Source organism: Leuciscus leuciscus, assembly GCF_965113295.1.
Source record: "Leuciscus leuciscus genome assembly, chromosome: 4".
NCBI classification, from domain to species: domain Eukaryota; kingdom Metazoa; phylum Chordata; class Actinopteri; order Cypriniformes; family Leuciscidae; genus Leuciscus; species Leuciscus leuciscus.
The window spans coordinates 4,889,007-4,909,512 of record NC_138728.1 but is presented as its reverse complement, the minus strand read 5'-3'; the positions used below and the strand labels follow the sequence as shown (position 1 = coordinate 4,909,512).

Below are 20,506 nucleotides of genomic sequence, written 5' to 3'. Positions count from 1 at the left end.
CCCCTCCATAAAACCTTTGCTGCTTTACAAGGGCACCGCATGCTGTTTAATCTCTCTTTACCTGCAGGCGAAGCAACAGCAATGTAACGACAGCAAGCGGTAGTTAGCGAGATCAGGAAAACAAGCCCTCAGCCACAGACGGGGCACGGAGTGGTTCAAAGTTTCTACGGTTCGCCTTTTTGAAGTCGAACGCTGACAACACCGGCTTTGGATTTAAAATGAAAGAGACACATTGAGATGTATTTTGAACATATGTCTTAACTTTTCATACGCATTTTTGCAACTTTTTCAGCCGCGTATCAAGACTATGGGATTGCCTGTGAACGTAAATGACTGGGCTTGTCTAGCCTATTAGAAAGGCATTAAAGTTCTGCACCTTCAACTTTTTTTTTCTGCGCCCCCTAAATGCATTGAACCATGGGAGAGGCAAATTGAGTTTGACGCGTGGTCCGGAAATGCCTGTTTATTTGCTTGTCCGCAGTCCTTGAGTTATAAATTGGATGTCACCTTTGCTACTTGTCATTCTTTGATATGGATGTGTTGTGGGAACCAAAGCAGGGAGTTGATTGTTTGCTCTTAACATCACTTAAATGAAAGGCCTCAATAGCCCGTAGTCATTCTCCATGATTGGCTGTTTTGTTTACCATGATGCTTTGAGCTTGTGATTTGTGATTCGACCGCTGCTACAATCCACAGGGTTTGGCGGTAATTAGGTTAAGAAAAGAAAACATGCTATCGGTTTTTCTTCTGGCCTTTAAATACACGTCTGAACTTGCAGCATACTTCGCTATTTATGGTTTTGTCAATCAGCCGTGGCAGGCATGGTTTATGAAAGATAAACAGTTTAATCACTTTGTTTTTTCAGTCTGATATCTTGTGGTAGAGTCAGTGGCATGTATTTACTGAAGCCTTTCAGTGTGAAGATCTGATGTTATTTTGGCACCGACATCAAACAATTATGATAAGAGTATGCAAGTATGAATCTCATGAAACCTGTATTTAACCCCCAAATCAACTGAGAAAAGAAATTGTATATTTTTTTAAATTGTATTAAAAAAAAAAGCCTATTTTAGAACCATTAAGATTTTTACGTTGTGAAATGCATTTTCATGATTACTTTCTCCAAGGTTCTCATTGCTATAATTACCCTATATCAGGGTTATTATAGTTAACAGAAAGTAAAACTAAAGCCATAAACAAAACATTTGTGTTGTTTTAAAATAACATTTCTCATTTTTATATTTAGTTTAATTTGTACATGTACTAAAATAACTAAAACTAAAAATCATATATGTGTGTGTGTGTGTGTGTGTGTGTGTGTATGTGTGTATATACACATACATACATACATACATACATACATACATACATACATACATACATACATACACATATACTATATATATAAATTGTTTGTTATATTAGTACATAAAATTAAACTAAATATAAAAATGAGAAATGTTATTTTAAACCAACACAAATGTTTATATAAATAAAATATAATAAATAAATAAATAAATAAATATATATATATATACCTTTTTTTTAAATGTAAATAAATAAATAAATAAATAAATATATATATATACCTTTTTTTTAAATGTAAATAAATAAATAATTTATTAAAAATACATTGTTTATTTATTGATGTTATTATTGTTGTTATTGTTATTTTTTGCTTTAGGAGTGAACCTGGGCCTGGACATGTTTTCATGAGATCCACCCCAGCCTCTTCTCATTGAGTTTGTTTGGATGACATGAGAGGCTTCATCTGTAGAACAGCAAACAAAGAATAGCACTGAAAAATATGAAAGGTTTAAGTAAACCAACTAAACAACTTCCACTCTTTGATCAGCTTAACAGTTTTTACATCGAATGATGAGCAACAAAAAACGAATTCATCTTTTCGGATGCGCTATATACATCATCAGTCAGAACAAGGTTAGATAATTAAACCGATTAAATCTGTTTGCTGCTGTAATTACACCATTACATATGCTCTTGATTTGTTTGTCAGGCTCCTCAGACAATAGCTACACCTGTTTATGTCTCTGTTATACTTGTTTATTCACAATATAGAGGCAACCTGTCAGTCTGACAGGTAGGATTTGTTGCATTGCAGCAGGAGCGTGGTGTTTATGCCTGCATCTGATCGTTGCATCCCTGAGTAACGCGAGGGAATACAGGGAAACATCACAGGTGTGTGAAATGTGCACCTGCAGCCTTCTCTCGCTTGTGCCCCGACGCCGTGTAACCACCTCTTATAATAGATGCACATCCTGTGGTCTTTCTTGTAAACCTGCCACCCCGACCTAGACTGGTTCATTCATTCAGATAATCTCCATCTTCATTCCACTGCGCTCTCAGTACTTCTGCATTACTGAATATGATATATTTCTTGCATTATTATGTTATTTCAGGTCAAACGCATGTGGATGCAGTAAATTGCAGCATAAAAGGTTTAATGTCAGATTCTGCTGTGTTCTGAGCAAAAGGTTAAGGAAGGACTGGAATGCTTCCCTGGAAGAAAACGTGCCTTGCACAAGATTGGAGCGATTGTGGCTTCTCTTTTTCCCATCTCAGTTCTTCTTCTAAGAATTGAAAGTGACTAACAAAGAGAAATACTCCACTGCCTGAGGAATATTCATGATCTTGCTTCCAGGTTAAAAATGTATATGCAAATTTACTACATTAGAGCATGCACAGGTTGTTAATAAATTAGCACGTGGCAGAAATAATTCTGCTTAGCGTGATGAATCTCTGTGCAAGCTGTCAGCTGTCGCATTGTTCTGGATAGAATGTGACGCTGAGACGGCAACGCAGCCAGTGAACTGTGATGTTTTAGTGTACCGGCTCCTAAATCTCAGGGCACTGGCAAAATTTGTGTCTTTTGTGTGTGTGTGTTAGCGTGAAAGGGATCGTGTTGGTGTGCGTGCATTCGTGAGTGTTTTAAAGCTCAGGATTTATGAAGTAGGACAGACAAAGCCAGTATAATATTACCTCTCTTTGGAATGAAATGATGCATAATTTATTCCACCTCAAAAGGAAATATCCGCCTTTTTCTCGTCTCTTAAATTACGGATATGAATTTGGTGGCGCCGCGACTGGACCATCTTCTGTGAATTTACTGTCGCCATTTCCTGAAAATGACGTGATATACCTGATTGCTATTATTATTTTCGCAACTGCTGAGGAAGTCAATGAGCAGTTATACGTCTACCCAGAGGGACATTTTATTATTCAGTGGTTGCTTTGTCATTGGATTTTAGTTATGTTTTAATATCAAACTGGTCTTAAGAGGAAGAAAATGATGCAATTGTTGACATGCAGTAAGAATTAAAAGCTTAATTGGTATTGCTTACAGGAAACTTCAGTATCTTTATTGTTTTTCCTGGAGAGAAATGAGAGTAAATGCAGAGCAAACAGAGACTTACTGTTAGACTCCTGCTTCTCAGATGTTTCTGAAAAGAAATATTAGATGAAAAGAGACATTTATTGGCATAAGGAAAAGTTAATACCTATAGCATTTATTGTAGATTGCGAGAACATTTGAGAAATGTTTGTTTAAATTGAGATCTGAATTTTTATTGCACACTTTTGTGTCTTAGCAAATTTCACTACAGTTTGAGACCATTGTTAAGAAGTGAAGTGACGTGAATGCCAAGCGGTAACCCATTCTCTGAATTTGTCTCTTCCATCCAAGTTAGTGTGCACACTTTTGGAGTAGTGAACACACACACACACACACACTGCAAACCGTGGACACACACCCGGAGCAGTGGGAGAGATTGGAGGTTAGTTGCCTGGCTCAAGAGCACCTCAGTCATTTCCTGCCGGTATTGAGAATCGAACCTGCGACCTTTGGGTTACAAGTCCGACTTTCGAACCATTAGGCCACAACCGAGAGGAGAAACATCTGAGATTTGAGCAAGAAAATCACCATTTGCTTTCATTACTGTCTTAAGATAAACAATTGTGCTTTCAAAGAGATCTCATTTGTGATTTTTCTTCCCTATATTACGTCTTTTAGGTTCCCTCAATCTTTCAAAGTGCAATCCAAGCAGGGTTACCTATGTGCCTGACCATGCGGAAGTGTATCCGTGCGCGTCTGTGCTTGCGTCAGCTCTTCGGGCCGCTAAGCCTGTGATTTCATGAGTGTTTACATCTTGTTGTGCCAGCTGGTGTTGCGTGGCACTATACTTCTCGCCCGTCCCAGATTAGCATAGCGAGATCCGGGGAGCGCCGCGGCCTGACATTCTATTTGTGAAGCCCTAGTTGCAGTCGTGTAAGATGTCAAGTGACTCAAGCGAGTTTTAACAAGCTCCATTTGTTCAATTTCCTGTTTAAACATTCCGTACACATTGTAGCATATCCTTAAAGAGGCTGCCCTATCTTTTAATGAAGTCCCAGACTAATGTGCCACTTAATTGACTAATCAGGAGATTTTGTTTTCTCTAATTTACTGGAAAAACCAGCAGCACATAAGCTTTTTAATATCAATACGAGGAGAATGGGACAGTCACAGCTGCCGCAGAAATTGAAGTTGTCGCTAGGGAAAGGGGCTTTTTTTTATCCTTCATTTAGTCTGCGACTAAAAACTCTTTGACAGGGCTATACCGTGTCAATTGTGGGATGATTTTTTTTTGTTTGTTTGTCCTAATAAAACTGCTTTTGTATCCCATTTTCCATAATGTGATCATTCAGAGGGAAAAAGGATATGCCATGACAAAAAAGTAGGAACTTGCTTGGTTATATCCATCGGGAGTTAGCTTTGTTTCCATGTTCTGAATGTAATGTATGCACACAAAAAAATCGCAAAACTATTTTTGAATAAAGCAGCATTTTCTATCCCAATGTTTTCAAGACAGAAACATGGTAATTTGGCCACAACAAAAAAAAAAAAAAAAAAAAAAAAAGATTTGAATGTTCCAAATGTAGTTTTAGCACAAAATCTAAATATTGCAAAAACTATTTTCAAATAAAGCAGCATTTCTATCCCATGTGTTCAAGAAAACAATATTTTCATTGGCAAAAAAACATGCCCAAGTCCCAAATGTATGAAAAATGCATTACTAGAAAAGTTTAGTTAAATATTTTTCAAGTCCGAGATAAAAATACATCAAAAACCAAACGCATGCACTGCGTCCGAATGCAGTTCGAACTCATAGTATTCATAAAACAGTAAACGAAAAGTACCTGGATGACCTATACTTAAGGCAAGATTCTGAAGTGTGCATACGATGGACACTACCATCCCGAGAGGTCACGGGAGAGGGTTGTGTATGGAAGTGAACGCCTCGGGTCACATGACCATGGCTACATGGCGGATGTGGTACGTCTGAATTTCATTCATACTTTATAGAACATTGTTTTTAACGATCACAAAGTAAGTTTCAAATCAAATGTAGCACCTACTATACAGTATGCGATTTCGGATGCAGGAATGGTTTGGTTTGCATGCACTGCTAAGACTCCTAAGTAGTGCATAAATGCAGACTGTAAAAAAAAAAAAAGGAATTTGTTCACTATAGGCGGTAAACAAAGCTCTAATTCAAGAGAGATGTTTTCCAGCATGTGCAACAGAATTTGTGGCTTTTAATGATGTGTATCTCGATGCCTTTAGAACATCAAAACTGGCTTGTATAGTGTTTGAAACTGTCCACAGATGCCTAATGTAGGACTTTTAGTGAGTCGCAAGCAAATTGTGTGTGTGTGTGTGTGTGTGAGTGTGTTTATGGACAGCTAGCTTTAATTTCATGGTGACATGGCCCAGAAGAAGAAGAGTTTAACCTTAGATTGTAAAAAGGGTTTGTTCGGGTTCACAGTGTCAGGCTTCGACATGCTCGGATTCTGAGTGAATGGAAAAGTCCTGTCAGGAAGGTTGCTTTGAGGGCAGCAGATCTGAAAAGACTGTAAACAGTGACTCATCAGCATGTGCCAGAGAGAAAAGGAAGGAAGGCAGATCTCCTGTCCATGTCGTTCACGGGAAGTGCACTGTGGCCTGGACACAGACACACCACGGCCTCTGTTTTAGACTTGCACTCTGAAAATCACAGCGAAATACGGAGATTCAAATGCTGTTTTGTGGGGTTTTCAGAAGGGGTTTCCCTACTCAATTTTGCTCTCTCTCTTTCTTTTTCAGCACACAAAGACATTTTCTGTAGTGCATAGGGATGCACCGATCCGATACTCAGTATCAGTATGCCATTTTTGCCGGATCGGGTATATCGGTCAGACAAGGCCGATCCAAAGCCGATATTGTGCGTATAGAATGTCTCAACTAATTGATATTTTTGTTATCTTGTTTTTCATGAATGTATTTTACAACAATACAAAGAGCAATGTGTAAAGTTTTACCAGAGTTAGTGTTACAATTATGGTCTCTTAATTTGTTCCCCACTAAATGTTTGTTTTTTTCACAAACTGTTCAGATTTCATACAATTATTGTGCACTCGTGATTTTTCTAGACTAAATTTTACTGCTGAATTATCCACTAATCTAGTTTATAATAGCATTTATGTCAGATTATGATCATATATTTTTTTATTGTTTTTTTTTCTTCAGTTCTTATTATCAGTTTAACACAGAGGTATAGAAATTCTACTTGATTAAAAAAAAAAAAAAAAAAAAACTGCGCTGGTATCGGTCGATACTCAGAATTTTTGGTATCGGATCGATTCTGAAAAAATGGTATCGGTGCATCCCTAGTAGTGCATGAGATCCGATGTATCCCAGTTCACGTGCTATCCGTTATGCAAAATAAGACTTGGTGCATCTCATAATCATATTATGTCAAACCAGATTCATACTTTTTCTGTATGTGCGTTTTCTTTATTTCGTATGTTACCCACAGCTCTTTGTGGTATAAAAGAGAAGTTTGTAGCATAATTGTTCTGTTTCGATTCTTTCAGATGAAAGAATAAAAGAGCTCATAGTTCCTGATTTTTATTTATTTTTTTTTTTTTTGTTGGATGTCCTATTTTGTCTGAAATATGTCAGATTATGGAAGCAAAGTGGGAAAGCTGCTTTAGTGTTGACTTCTAAACCTACAAGTTAAATGACTTGGATTAGCTTAATTCTTTATGCTTGAACTCAAACAGAATGTGACGAGGGAGTTTATTATGTCTCGCTACTGTTGCATTGTCTTACTACATATTCAAAAAGTATGCACTTCATCATCAGAGAAGTACATACTATTAGTGTGATTTGGAACACAGCCACGCTTAAAGCTTCAATAAATATAACAGAGTATCAGGGTATAAAGTAAACACACAGTCATTAAGACAGCGGTGCAAATACATCAGGCCTTTATTAGCATAAACACTTCAACGAATATGCGTGCTATGAGGTAGACGCTTTCACACGTACGCACCAAACATACAAGAAGAAAAACAAAATCCCTGGATAAATAATTAAATCTCTTGTGACCGTGCACAAAGATTCTGTGATACATTAATTGGGTGAAATTAGCATGAATTAAAGCAAATAAGTGTAACGTGTAATTTATTACTTTCTAAGCATACTTTTGCCGTGGAAGTCTCAGATTTCCCCCAAGATTGCTTTAACAGCTATAATGCATTTCTTAATTTACTCTGTGGAAAATCAATTTTTTCAGAGTTCATTAAGCACCAATATGTTACAATGCAGCTCCCCAGAGCACTCGGCTACAGAAAAACATTATGCAAATTGCTGCAAGCGCATTCTCAGTATGTAAATAGATACTAACACCAGTGTCAAGTCTCTATGGAAAGCTTTGTTAGTGAAGCCTTTTGTTTCACTGCTTTCTGTGATATTGCAGATGAAAATAGCTTGTGCCTCTTTGCTTTCGAGCAATATGTCTACCGGTTTTGCAGTTTGCCGCATTCTTTGCTTCACATTTGCGCCTGTTCTGTCATTTTTGGCAGTGGTGCTGAATTCCCTCGTCACGTGGACTGTAATTGAAACATCCTGGTCTGTGCCGAGTGTCTGTCCGTGCCAGCGAGGGGCCGTCGTCCAAAGACCACTCCGAGCAGCCAAACCTCCAGTAGAAAACCCCCTCTGTAAAACGTGGAAGTCCGTGTTTGAAAGCAGTAACGGGCCGCAGAGTGAGCCCACAGAGCTTTAATATGATCATCAGTTTACACTCAAATATGCTCTTTTCCATTCCATGGTCTTAATGTTTATGTACCCACATGAGGGTTTCATGGCACAAGCTCCATCTCTACCTTTCTCTCACTGTCTTCATTCATCTGTTTTTGTTGTTTTTTCTCGATCTGTTATGTAGCTTTATTGAAATTTGCAGTCGAGAAGAATGTCAAGAAGGCACCGTGCATGGAATCAGATGCTAATGTAATGTAGTATTATATTTAGTTCCATGGTACTGAACAAATGCAGAATCTGCTAAATGTTATTTTAACAAAATAAGAGGGATCATAATTAAATTTTTAATTGGTACTGTCCTGAACAATCTATTTCACATGACATCCACTATACAAAATAATAGCTGAATTTATCAAAATGACCCATTCAAATTTTACATACACTTGATTCTTAATAGTGTGTGTCGTTACCTGGATAATCAATGATTTTTTTTATTTTTATTAGTTGTTAATGAGTCCCTTGTTTGTTCTGAGCAGTTACATAAAGTTACACACTGATCTTCAGGAAAATCCTCCAGGTCCCGGAAAAAAACTTGGTTTTCCAGCCACTTTTGTATATTTGAACCCATAATATTTTATGTATGTCTATATTATGTATATGCATATTGATATTTATTTATATAAGTATTATATTATTATATTATTTAAATATATTTATTATATTATAATATATTATAATTAATTGTAGTGCACACACACACATTTTTTAAATGCATGTCTGTATTACGGTATTGAGAATTTATAATAATACATAATAATCTGAAATTTATTTTGGTGTGAAAATATAACCTAGTCATATTATATTAATTATTTATACTGTATATATTTTTTCCAAAGAAATCTGTGTGAAAGTTTCAAAATATGGTCCATTTTCAACTATAATTTTGAAATATTTCTAGATTGTAATGTGTCTTCCTCAGCAGTGGCTCTAATCTGTGCTATACTTATACGACAATAATCATGTCTATAACGTCACTTGTTCTTAAGTGCAGCATTATTATTATCATTATACAGAATTGAAGTCCCATCTCTGTCAAACCATCACCTGAGCACAATAGCATAAACCAGCTCTTCAGGACACATGCTGCATTAAATGTCTTTCTTATCTCTGTGTGATCAGGGATCAGAAGTACGTCCTGCAAAGGTCAGTGACTCTTCATCTTAAGATTTCTATAGACCAACTCTGTGATTCATTCTTTGCATTTGCACATGTGCAAATTGGACCCATTCCAGCTTTTCCTGTATTTTTCCCATTGTGATCAGTGCATTTTCAGTGACCTAGAATAACTGCCAAGAAAAACATGATTATGAGCCACATGAGTCATTGAGCATATGTTATCTAATTTGAAGAGAAAATAGCCCTGTTATTGTGGAGAAAATATTGTAGTTTAATGCATGTACCCTGGCTAAAAAAGTACAATGGTATTACCATAAAAGTATTATCTGATACCATTACTAAAGCATGTTAATGCTAATAAGATGTCTATTGTACCAAAGTTTAAAATAGATGCAATATCTTGATGCACAGATGTTGTTTTGAGGTTCAGTTTTAAGTTTTCTCTGCTGCCGCCCATGTGCTCCTAAACAGGAGGAAGTACCAGTAGCCTAAAGGGGAAGAGAGAACCACATGCAACAGAAAAGAAAACCAGCGTTCATCCTCTTTCTGTGCATCTCTGACATAATACCAGCTTTACTTGTTCTCCCTGCAACGGCTGTTTGTAGAGGAGCTGTGGGTGAGTAATGGGCTTGCACTGTAATTGGAGAGAAATATTTGAATTTAGTCTCTTTTTCAACCACATCTACACACTATTGCTACTGTCCATGTTTGAAATAATAGTATGGTAGTAAATATTATGAAGTAACTAAAAACAAAGACAAATCAAAACTCTAATTTTAGTTTCTTGAAAGCTGTCATCCTTTATATGGATCAAACTATATGTATAGTAAATATTTTCCTTCACCAGTAGATGTCATATCAATTCCTAAATGAAAATGAGGTTGTGATGGACAGATGTATGGTCTGTTCATTATGTTATGTTGCCTTAAGGTCTTAGATCCAGTTTAATTCACATAACCTATTTTCCAGAGTTTATGACCATTGGAAATTTGTGGAAAGTGTTTTTGGCTGAACGGTACGTCATATTGAACTAGCTGTACTTTTATCCTAAAGCCTCATTTTCATTTGTCGAATTGAATATGGCATCTGCTCTGACTAAAGTCTATGTGAGTAAATCATAATATTCAGCACAGTGTTTGAATCTCCGGTCTCGCTATGCTGTGTGTACTATGGTGCCGTCTATACCACATTATAATAGATGTCCAATAAGTCCCACCAGACTGACTGAGAGGGAAAATGAGCAGCAAGGGTTAGACATGCAGGAGAAGTCTGCCATCACCTTGCCATGCTCCATTAAATGACTGTGTGTGTGTGTGTGTGTGTGTGTGTGTACTGGACCCCAGCTGCAGTCGAGCAGCCCAATTGCCTCTCCCCTGACAGGTAGTCATGTGTCCAGAGTTGGGCTTTGGGAGTGTGAGATGAGTTTAAGCCCTTGGGCTAAAGACACTCAACCCAATGGGAGATCACAGAGCTCTCCAAAATCAGCAGTCTGGGTTTGGCACATCGTACTGGAACTATCGCTCGTGGCAGCTGTCCACATCAATATGACACGTAAACACACTGGCAAGATGCATGAATGTGATAACAAAACGGAGCCAAGAGTTTTGACCTATCAGGGATCAATCAACCGACAACCCCCCAAAAAAAAAAAAAAAGTCTTGTTCTCCATTCCAGATTCGAATCTCCACACAATTGTATGTTTTTTAAAGTGTTAGTTCACCCTACAAATGAAAATTGTCACTCGCCCTTATGTCACACCAAACCTGTTTGGCTTTCTTTTTTATTTTGCAGATGTTTAGCGGGATGATGACGCTGTGCACTGCCTTTCAAAAGTTTTGGGTCGATGTCATTTTTAAAGGTCTCTTCTGCTCAACAAGGCTGCATTTATTTGATCAAAAATACATTAAAAACAGTAATTTAAAATAACTTTTTATATTAGTCCATTTTCGAGTGTTGGGACAATACCAGCAACACTTGCAAAATGGAGAGATCAAAATAGTCTGAAAATAGAGCTGAAACGATATTGCTCTTTACTTTTGCCGACACGTTTCGGCACACATGCCTTCATCAGGGCTTAAAGATTACAGGTGTACAAAAGCTCATTTAATTTCAAACTTGCGAATAACCAATGAAAAGTCAGATGGTATGATATACACCCAACACATAACATGTCAAGTGAGTGATCACATATCAGGCCCATAGCCTCCGTTCTTATGGTACATTTCTAATCAACATGTTCAACAACAAAATAAAACGTAAAATAAAAATACAAAAACTTTATGTATTTTAATATTTCTCAATGTTAATGTACAAATATATCAACAATCACATACATTTTCAGCAGCCAGTCTTCAGTGTCACATGATTCTTCAGAAATATGCTGATTTGGTGCTCAAGAAATTATTATTATTATCATCTATTTTTTCAGGATCTTCGATGAATAGAAACTAAAGCCGCGTTTCCACCGCAGGAACTTTCCCCAGGAACTAGGAACTTTGGGCTGGTACTCGATGTGTTTACACCGCAGGAACCAGGGTCTAAATGAAGTTCCGGGTAAATATTTCCCCTTCCGATAGTCCCTGCTCATGAGGTAGTACTTTTTCAAAGTTCAGGAACTTTCAGGGGTGGGACTTGTGCGCTGCACAAGCTGATTGGTTGTGTTCACGCCGCATTTTGGTTGGATGATTCCACGCAGCATTTTATTTATTTTTAACCTCCCTTTGTAAAAAATCTATTGCGGTTCGTGTCGTGGCTTCATGCAGTAAGAGTTGTCTGTCAGCAAATATGGAATTTAATAAAAAAAAAACTGGTGGACTGGCGAGGAGTTTCAGGCTTTATTAAGGGTATTTGTGGAAGAGGAAACTTTCTGCGCGTTCGTCCCAGCCATCTCACGGTCAATGTCTGCAATAGCTGATAACATACACATTTTATATCTAACGTTAGCATTACGAGCTACTGAACACGCTTTATCAGTGCTCGTCTCTTTTCTGCCACAGCTTTTATTATTAAGTCATTATGTTTACACATTGTCATCTATTGCAAGGCACTCCAAACCAGTGTTACAAATTTACTATAACAGGATTGAAATAGCGCTTTGAGGTTAGAGTAACAAACAACTATTTACAAGACTGTCACTATTTATGATTGATAGACGGGGTTCAGGCTTTTTTTAAGCGTATTTGCGAAAGAGGAATTTTTTGCGCGTTCGTCCCAGGCATCTCACAATAACTGATAACATACGTTGTCTAATTTTATACGAATACGAGCTTTCTGAACACGCTTTAGTATCAGTGCTCGTCTATTTTGTTTTGTTAATTACCTCGTTAGTAAACCAATACATAACTGCAGCACAGTTTGAATCTCCTCCATACTTATTATAAATGTAGCGCAACCCTTTTATAGTCTATGGGCGCAACTGATTACTGTCCGTCGCAGACTGGTTTACCTTCCCGGTACTTTAGACCGCGGTGTAAACGCAGAAAGCAGCCGGTCTGGGGCGAAAAAAGTTCCTGGGAAAAAAGTTCCTGGTACAAATTGTTCCGGGTAATTTCGGTGGAAACGCGGCTTAAGAAGAGCATTTATTTGAAATAGAAAACTTTTTTTAACATTATAAATCTCTATACTGTGACTTTTGAATAATGTAATGCATTTCTCCCGCTGCAATTTCATTTTCTTTTAGTAGTTCAAGTACTTTTCATCTCACGTTCTGCATCCCACTGAATTCGGGTTTTGTTTACAGATGTTAATTTCACCACTTGCTTAAGTCTAAAGTGTTTGCACGCATCTCCACTGGGACAGAATTTGCCTGTCATGCTTGTTTATGTAATGTACCCTCAAACGAGAGCATTTTATTCCTCTAGGTGGTCCTTCCAGTGTGTTCCTCATGCAACAGCTTGCCACTTTGATGGATCCACCTGAGAAATTCCTGCAAATGGGTCTTTCTCCCAACAGTCTCTCTGCTCTGGGCTTGTTTACTGACAAATGTCCCCATAGCAACAAAAAACAAATCAAGAAAAAAATGCACAAATTTACTGTGTATGAAGTTAAGACAGGAACATTTATTCCTCTCGTTCGGATACACACGCTTGTGTCTTCTTGAATAAAATGTAAATACAGGCCTTCCTCGATGTCCCCGGCCCCCAGCTCTTGCTGTCTGGTTTGCCTAATTGCACTAGCAGTAGCCGGCATACTAATTGCACGGAGCCCCCTGTTGTCACAGCATTTACATGGGCTGCTTGATTCTGAATTTAATCTCCTTGAAGGGTTTGGATTTCATGCTTGCTTTAAATTCAAACACCCCGTGGGACTTAATATAGCATAGAATGAGAGGACGAGAAGAAAAAATGTGATTAGTTTTGTTTGTTTGCAATTTGGTGGCACAAATTTACATTTAGGTGCAACTTGTGCGCTGATGTCTCTGATCACTGGCTTATTGTCAAAGGTGACCAAAAAAAATAAAAAAATAAAAAAGAATACACACTGAAATAGAAGAGAAGGTGTGCAGGTCTACCTTTAACGCAGACGAGTTTATGCAGTACTCAGTTTGTGGCCTAGCCTGGTGTTTCACGTTTGATCCTAGGCTGAAGGAGCTCATGATACGGGGAGATATGAGACCACACGCCACAAAGCAATCAAAGACGGGCGGCTATTTTAGATTCGCCGAGGTTCAGTAGATTCCAGTTCAATACGACCGCCGAGGCCACACATGACCGTATCGCTGAAATCACAACCGCAGCTCCTCAACCGAAGCAATTCCCATAGCGTCGAAAAACTCAGAGATAGTTGATGCTGTAGTTTTCAGTCGAAGCTTTAATATTCTGTGGTTTTATTAATGGAAAACACTAAGCAGAGAGATGCCAGAGAACCTTTAGGTGACCTAGTTGTCAAACACTAGCCCTCTGCTGAGACTTCCTGGTTTGATTCTCGTTTTCTTTTTTTTTTTCCTAAGTCAAAATGTTTGTGTCTAGGACATGCCGTCATATCAGTGTGCTTCCTCTCTTTCCCTCCCTTTTTTCTCTGTGTCTGTCGAGGCAGACGGGGAAGGCTGACAGCAGTCTGGAGAGAGCTGTTTTAGACTCTCAGTGGGCCAGGCAACAGAAGAATAATGAAGCCATTGTGGCTGTGTCCAAATTCCTCACCCTGAAGCCCTTTCTAGAAGAATAGTGCCCAGTGTGTGGAGATTTACTCCACCGCAATACTCCAAGGACCAGAGGAGGCTCGGAGCTCCTATGCGGAGAGGGGATGTTGATGTTGGATGGCTCTGTCGAGGGTGTACGGCGGGGAAAAGAGGGAGTCGCCCCGTCAGGCAATACATATATATAGCATACGTCTTAAGTTAGACAGATGCAGTGTGGGATAAAACGTTGCACGACAGCCGTTCAGAAACGGACACGGTTGCCGGTTCCTGTGCTCTCAAATGCTTTCAGGTGACTTTCCAAGGTTCTGGATCAGGTTCTTTTGCGCTTGGTACCAAATTTTTCCCCACCATCTCCCCCTTTCGTTTCACTGTCACCTCCCATTACGCGAGAACCGGAGAGCTCCCGTTGACTTCACCCTGAACCCAAGGAGCCGAGCACAGTCCGCAGAGGACCGCACCGCACCGCACGTCAGCGCTGACAGCTCCAAACTGAAATAGCTCCACTCATTAACTCGAGGAAAGAAGTGGCAGCGCTCAAAAGCTAGGCTTATTTATCAGCGTGCCATGCCATCTGCATGCCATATTGTGCTCTAAGATTTACAGCGCTGTCTCCTTGCCTCCCTTAGTTCAATAGATGCAGTTGGCAACTCAGCGGCGCTGATATCAACCCAATTATAAATATTTATAATCTGCACATTTAAAAAAAAAAATCCTGTCAATCACAAAGACAAGGCCAGCTAAGCTCAGAGTGTATCCGGGATGCAATTTGCATGCCACAGAACTTGTGATCCATTTTGTTTTTTTGTACTTTGCACACAAGACGCTCTCTGCACAGATTAAATATAGAAGTTTTGTTCTCAGAGAGAGCCAAGCTTATTTTCTTCTCTTCTCTGCATGTTGTTGCTACGCTGATGGCGATTCATTATTGAGAGGGAAAACCATCGTAACTGAGCTCCGGTTTGTTATGTGCCCTTTTTTGTGTTCTTGTCATCTATTTTGAATGTTTTTTTGGGGGGTTTTTGTCAATCAGTACAGAGAAATAGCTCTTGTGTTCTTGCTCTCTTAGGGTGTGTGTTTGTTTGAGTAACTGTCCTCTGATGAAGGAAATTGTTTTGTGTGGCAGAACGGGAGACAGAATTTGTGATTGGAGTCTGAGATGCTGGAGTGCAAAGTGGCACCAGCACCAGATCTGTAAGTTCAAAAGAAAAGAAAAGATTTGTATTTGTTCACTAAAAGTTCTGTTCTGAGTTTTCACTTTCTGAGCAAACTTGAACATTCCTCACACTCCTCTATAGGCAAATATTTGTTGTAAAAATATTATTATTATTATTTTAACTCGTGTTTTCCACAAAATATTAAGCAGTACAACTGTTTTTAGTATTGATGATAATAAAAAAAATATTTCTTCAGCACCAAATCAGCATATTAGAATGAGTACGGAAGGACACTGAAATTAAACGTAAGTGACACTGAAAACTAGAGTAACGACTGTTGAAAATTCAGCTTTGCCATCACAGGAATATATTTCTATTTTAAAATCTGTGAAAAAATAAACCAACGTTATTTTAAATTGCAATAACAGTTCACAATATAACAGTTTTTACTGTATTTTTGATTAAATAACTATTGGTGAGCATGTGACTTGTTTCAGAAACATAAAAAAAAAAAAATCTTACTTAGCCAAAACTTTTCTTTTTTTTGTACAGTTTTACATTTTCAGTGATTAGTCTACCATTTAGGAGTGGATGCTAGGTGTTGCTGTGTATTTGGGGATGTTAGGTAGTTCTGGGTGGTTTCAGGTGGAGCCCACATCCAACTCTTTGTAAACTGATAACCCCTGGATATCGCTTTTTATCAAGTCAGGAGAGAATTGTATGATCACTTAGAAAAGTAATAGCATGCTTTTAGTCATGTTTGTACAGTAGCTTGAGGTTTGTTCAAATCCCTAAGAGTAGCATGATAGATAAGTGCAAGTTTCTAAAACAATGGTGTCTGTTATTACGTTGCTTTTACTCACCAGAACCAAGTGTGCAAACCTCAGACACGACCACTTTACTTCCACCCAGGAGTTCAACTTTATTTAGAGGCCAAAATTCACACGGTGAAGCTGCAGCGACTCTTGTTGTGTGGCATTCTCTGCTGATTTCATGCTTTGCTGATGGAAAATTAGGCCCCTGCGTATTGGCGAATGAAAAGAGAGGGAGGGATAGCTCCTGTTATCGCCTCAGGACACTCCACCCCGACAACAAGAAAACTAGAGCAAAGGAGGCAGAGGCGCTGCCTGCTAATACACTCTAAACAAGATGATGAGCGCTCGCAATCCCCATGTGGAGCGTCTGCCGGCTTCAAAAATATCAGCAGTGTTTTTGTCTCTTTCTCTCTCTCTGCCTACTCACACAGTGTTGTAAACCATAGTTATGTGTCTGGCCTTTTAAACAGGCTCCAAACGCATCCCATGCCTCTGAGGTGATTTGACTGGCATGTGAAGAACTCAGGAGAAGACGGTTCAAGTATTTCAGCCGCACCGCTTTTAAAGGTGTTTGGAGTCTCTGGGTGTGTTTTAAGTGTCTTAATATTATGTCTTTGTATTATTTTGTTCTAAATTAATTTGAATTTCATATATAATAGTTACTTTTGTGATTATACACCTTACCTACAAGAGTTTTTTAAAGAACAGAAACGATGCTGTCCTGATGTCTTAAAATATCGTAGAATTTTCCAAACTCTTGGTCCGTAATCGAACATCAGTGACAGTCTTTTGTGTTGATTGTGAATGAGTCTCTGGTTTGTCCTGAGCAGAGAAGCCTTACGCGATTCTTAAAAATCCTCTAGGTCCTATACTTTCTTTGGTTTCCCAGCATGCTCTGCACATTTGAGTTCGTTCCTCTGTGACTCATTGATGTTAAAATCGAGCTTTGTCACTCTCAGAACAACTGAGAGATGTGAAAGGATAAGCTTCTAAACAGGATAATTTGGGTAATTTCCATTTATGATTTTATTTTCTGGACATTATTAAACAAAAAACTAAACAGTTTTATGATCTTACAGACCAAAATACAAGTGTTTATTTCTGTGGCTTGCTGTAATTTTTTTTCATTAGAAAATGATTCTTGTCTATTCCGTCAGTTTTTAAAAACAAGCAAAATTACATTTAGAGTAACAGATTCATATTTGAAAGTCTGAGGTCAAGCACTACAGGATGGAATTTTGAAATACACAGTTTCAAAAGTATAATTGCAGTAAATTACACGTTTACAAGGCTGTGAAATTGTTTTTAGATAATTAGCCTTTTCTTTTATTATTTAGAGTAAACTCGCTGCATGACGATACAATAATGCAATATGGAATCAAATGCAGATGGTTTTTTCATCAAATAAATCTCATTATAGAATCAATTACTTCAAATAGTTGTCAATATTTTAACACAAAATTGAAAGCTTAAATGTGCACGGTGTCATTTTTAGCGGCATCTAGTGGTGAGGTTGCGAATCGCAAACAGCAGAAGTTACGGTGGCCGACAGGAAGAGATGTCGTCGTCTGAGACAGCAGAGAGTAGCCAGTTAAGCAATGAGGTTTCTTTACAAATATAAATTAAGAAATTCTGGTTACTTAATTATTCAGTAAAACGATATGTTATTGCGAATATTATTGTTACTTGTTCAACATTGTGTCAGTGTTTTATTCGCTGACTTTAGCTAGCTTCTTTGCATGAAGAACAACATAGTGACGAAACGCGTTTGTCTGTTTAGGGCTACTGTCGAAATGTCGGCGCAAAATGGCTATTTGAATCTAACGGGACTCGCGGTGTATGTAGATAGAAATTGCTCATTTTATAGCCCTTTATAACTTTACAAGGGTAGATGGAGTAATGTTATTTTACCACAGGACGTCTGTAATATTAATGGCCAATTCGCACGGGATAAGATATCTCAGTAAAACTAGTAGAAGTGGGAGAGTAACTCGATTTTCGCATCTCTGTGACCCTCCTGTTATCATGTGCGTATTACGTTGCTTCCTGATATCACGTGCGCAAACACATTTAACCTATATTTTATTTATATAATATAACAGTTATGTCCGGTAAACGGTGTATTAAGTAACTTCAGATTGGATTGTGTTGGTAATAGGCACTTACCTAACGCTAAAAGATGTTTCGTGCCTCTAACAAGTGCTTTCGATCTTCTTTCTGATGTGAATGGTGTGTGTAAAACACACCAAACTCGTTCCAGCGTCTAGAACGCAACTGAATGCTTTTTCAAGCGTCTCCATACTTAAAAACAAACGCAGAAAACTACTTTTAAACAGGGAACGAAGGAATATTTACGTACATTTACAGCGGGTCTATTCGCATGGGATTAGTATCACCTGAGGTAATTTTTGTCCGGACCTTTTTACTGGTGGTAGAAGTCGCCGTAATCTTTACTGAGATGCACATTCGGACAGGACTAAAATCACAGAGAAGCTCTGTATAACTTTACCCCGCCTCTCCATGTTAAACTAGTCCCGTCCGAATTGGGCTTAAAGGGACAATGTGTAGCTTTTTAGGTATTTTATTATCTAAAATCTATATTTTTATTCATAAATATGCCCTCAATGGTGTACAAATACCTATGCCAATGTTCAGACTAATCCTCGTAAACGAAGAATTTATTATCTTTATATACATGGGACGGGTAAGTCCACGGAGGCTTCCATGTAGTTCCGCCATCTTGAAAAACTATAATAGCAGAGAGGGACAAAAAGGACTAGGCCAACGCGTTTCCACAACGCGTTTCGTTCAGAGCCAGCGTCACGTGACTGAAGCCAGCAGAAGCGGAGGAGCAGAGCAGTGAGAGGCGCTTGTCACTGCCGCGGCAAGTTTAAAAGGCTGCACTGCACGGTTATTTATACACCGTTCATTCATACATACATATGAGTCACAGGATAAGGAGTCCTCGTCGTCGAAAAAGTCCAAAATAGATCGTAAAAGGAAACGTGACCGGAGATTACAAAAACAAGGGTTACTGTCAGGATAGCTAATGCAGGAGAAAGCTTTCAAAAGAGACCCTGAAGTTGCCTGCTTTCTTCTCGACAGGTAAGTCAACGTTACAGTCTTAATTACAAGCTTTTTTTTCATTGCTTGGTTGTGTACTTTATTATATAGACAGTCGAACATTTATAGTTAAAAGTTAAACAGGCTCTTTGATGAATAGCAGCTATTGAGTAAAGTAACGTTAGAGAAGGCTCTGATGATGATGATATCTAACAATGCACATACTTCAAAAAATATAACGAGTAAAGAAGGCATTACTACTAATTACCATAGTTAATGTTTTTGACAGTCAGTAGTTCATACTGTAACATTCTTTTTTTCGTTGTTTCAAGTTTCAGTTTGTTTTAAATAACAAACATGTTCACCAAGAAAAACTCGAAGTGCTATTATAAGACATCCTGTCATAGCTTTTAGGTACATAACGGCTACCGTAGATGCAACGCGCATTTGAAAAAGTGAGGCGCTGGAGAGCATTATTCGTTTGAATGCAAAATACAATTTCACCACTAGATGGGAGAAATTCCTACACAATGTCCCTTTAAGATAGTAAAAACAGTTCATTATGTAAGGTCTTTATACACCACTCAAAACATAGTTATGTATATGATATTGCTTTTCTGTCAACAGATCCTCCTAAATATTACACAATGCACCTTTAATTCAACAGACACCCTGTATTTCAATGAAATGAGATATGGTAATGTTAATATATTTAAGGCAATTTAAATAATGTTATACTTTACAATATAAACGGGCAAAAGTCATGTTTTTATTACTCTGATTGTTTTCAGCGTGTGGTATTCTCAGTCTTTGTTCAAAATGATGTCAGTCTCGTTCCTGTCAGGAGAATACTATACCTCACTAGCACTGATATTTACTGCCTACCCATCATCCTCTTTTCCTTTTCCAGAGACTTCAGCTGTAACCTGTGTGTGTTCAGAGGTTAAAATGACCTCACCTCAAAATTACCTGAGAGTTTAGTGACACAGAGAAGCAGCTGGGATTGTTCAGAGAGTCCGCTGCGCTGGAAACTTAATTTCATTGGCATGAACTGTGCGACATCATTTTAACGGTAAGGTTC

At 38.2% G+C, this 20,506-nt stretch overlaps 1 long non-coding RNA gene across 1 annotated transcript; it reads left to right on the top strand.

Annotated features, from left to right (window-relative positions):
* The first annotated feature begins 9,110 nt into the window (after window positions 1-9,110).
* LOC309498002 lies at window positions 9,111-20,491 on the top strand. The gene is made up of 3 exons (XR_014205796.1): window positions 9,111-9,872; window positions 15,517-15,584; window positions 20,336-20,491. It is a non-coding gene; the product is annotated as an uncharacterized lncRNA (long non-coding RNA).
* The last annotated feature ends 15 nt before the right edge of the window (window positions 20,492-20,506 follow it).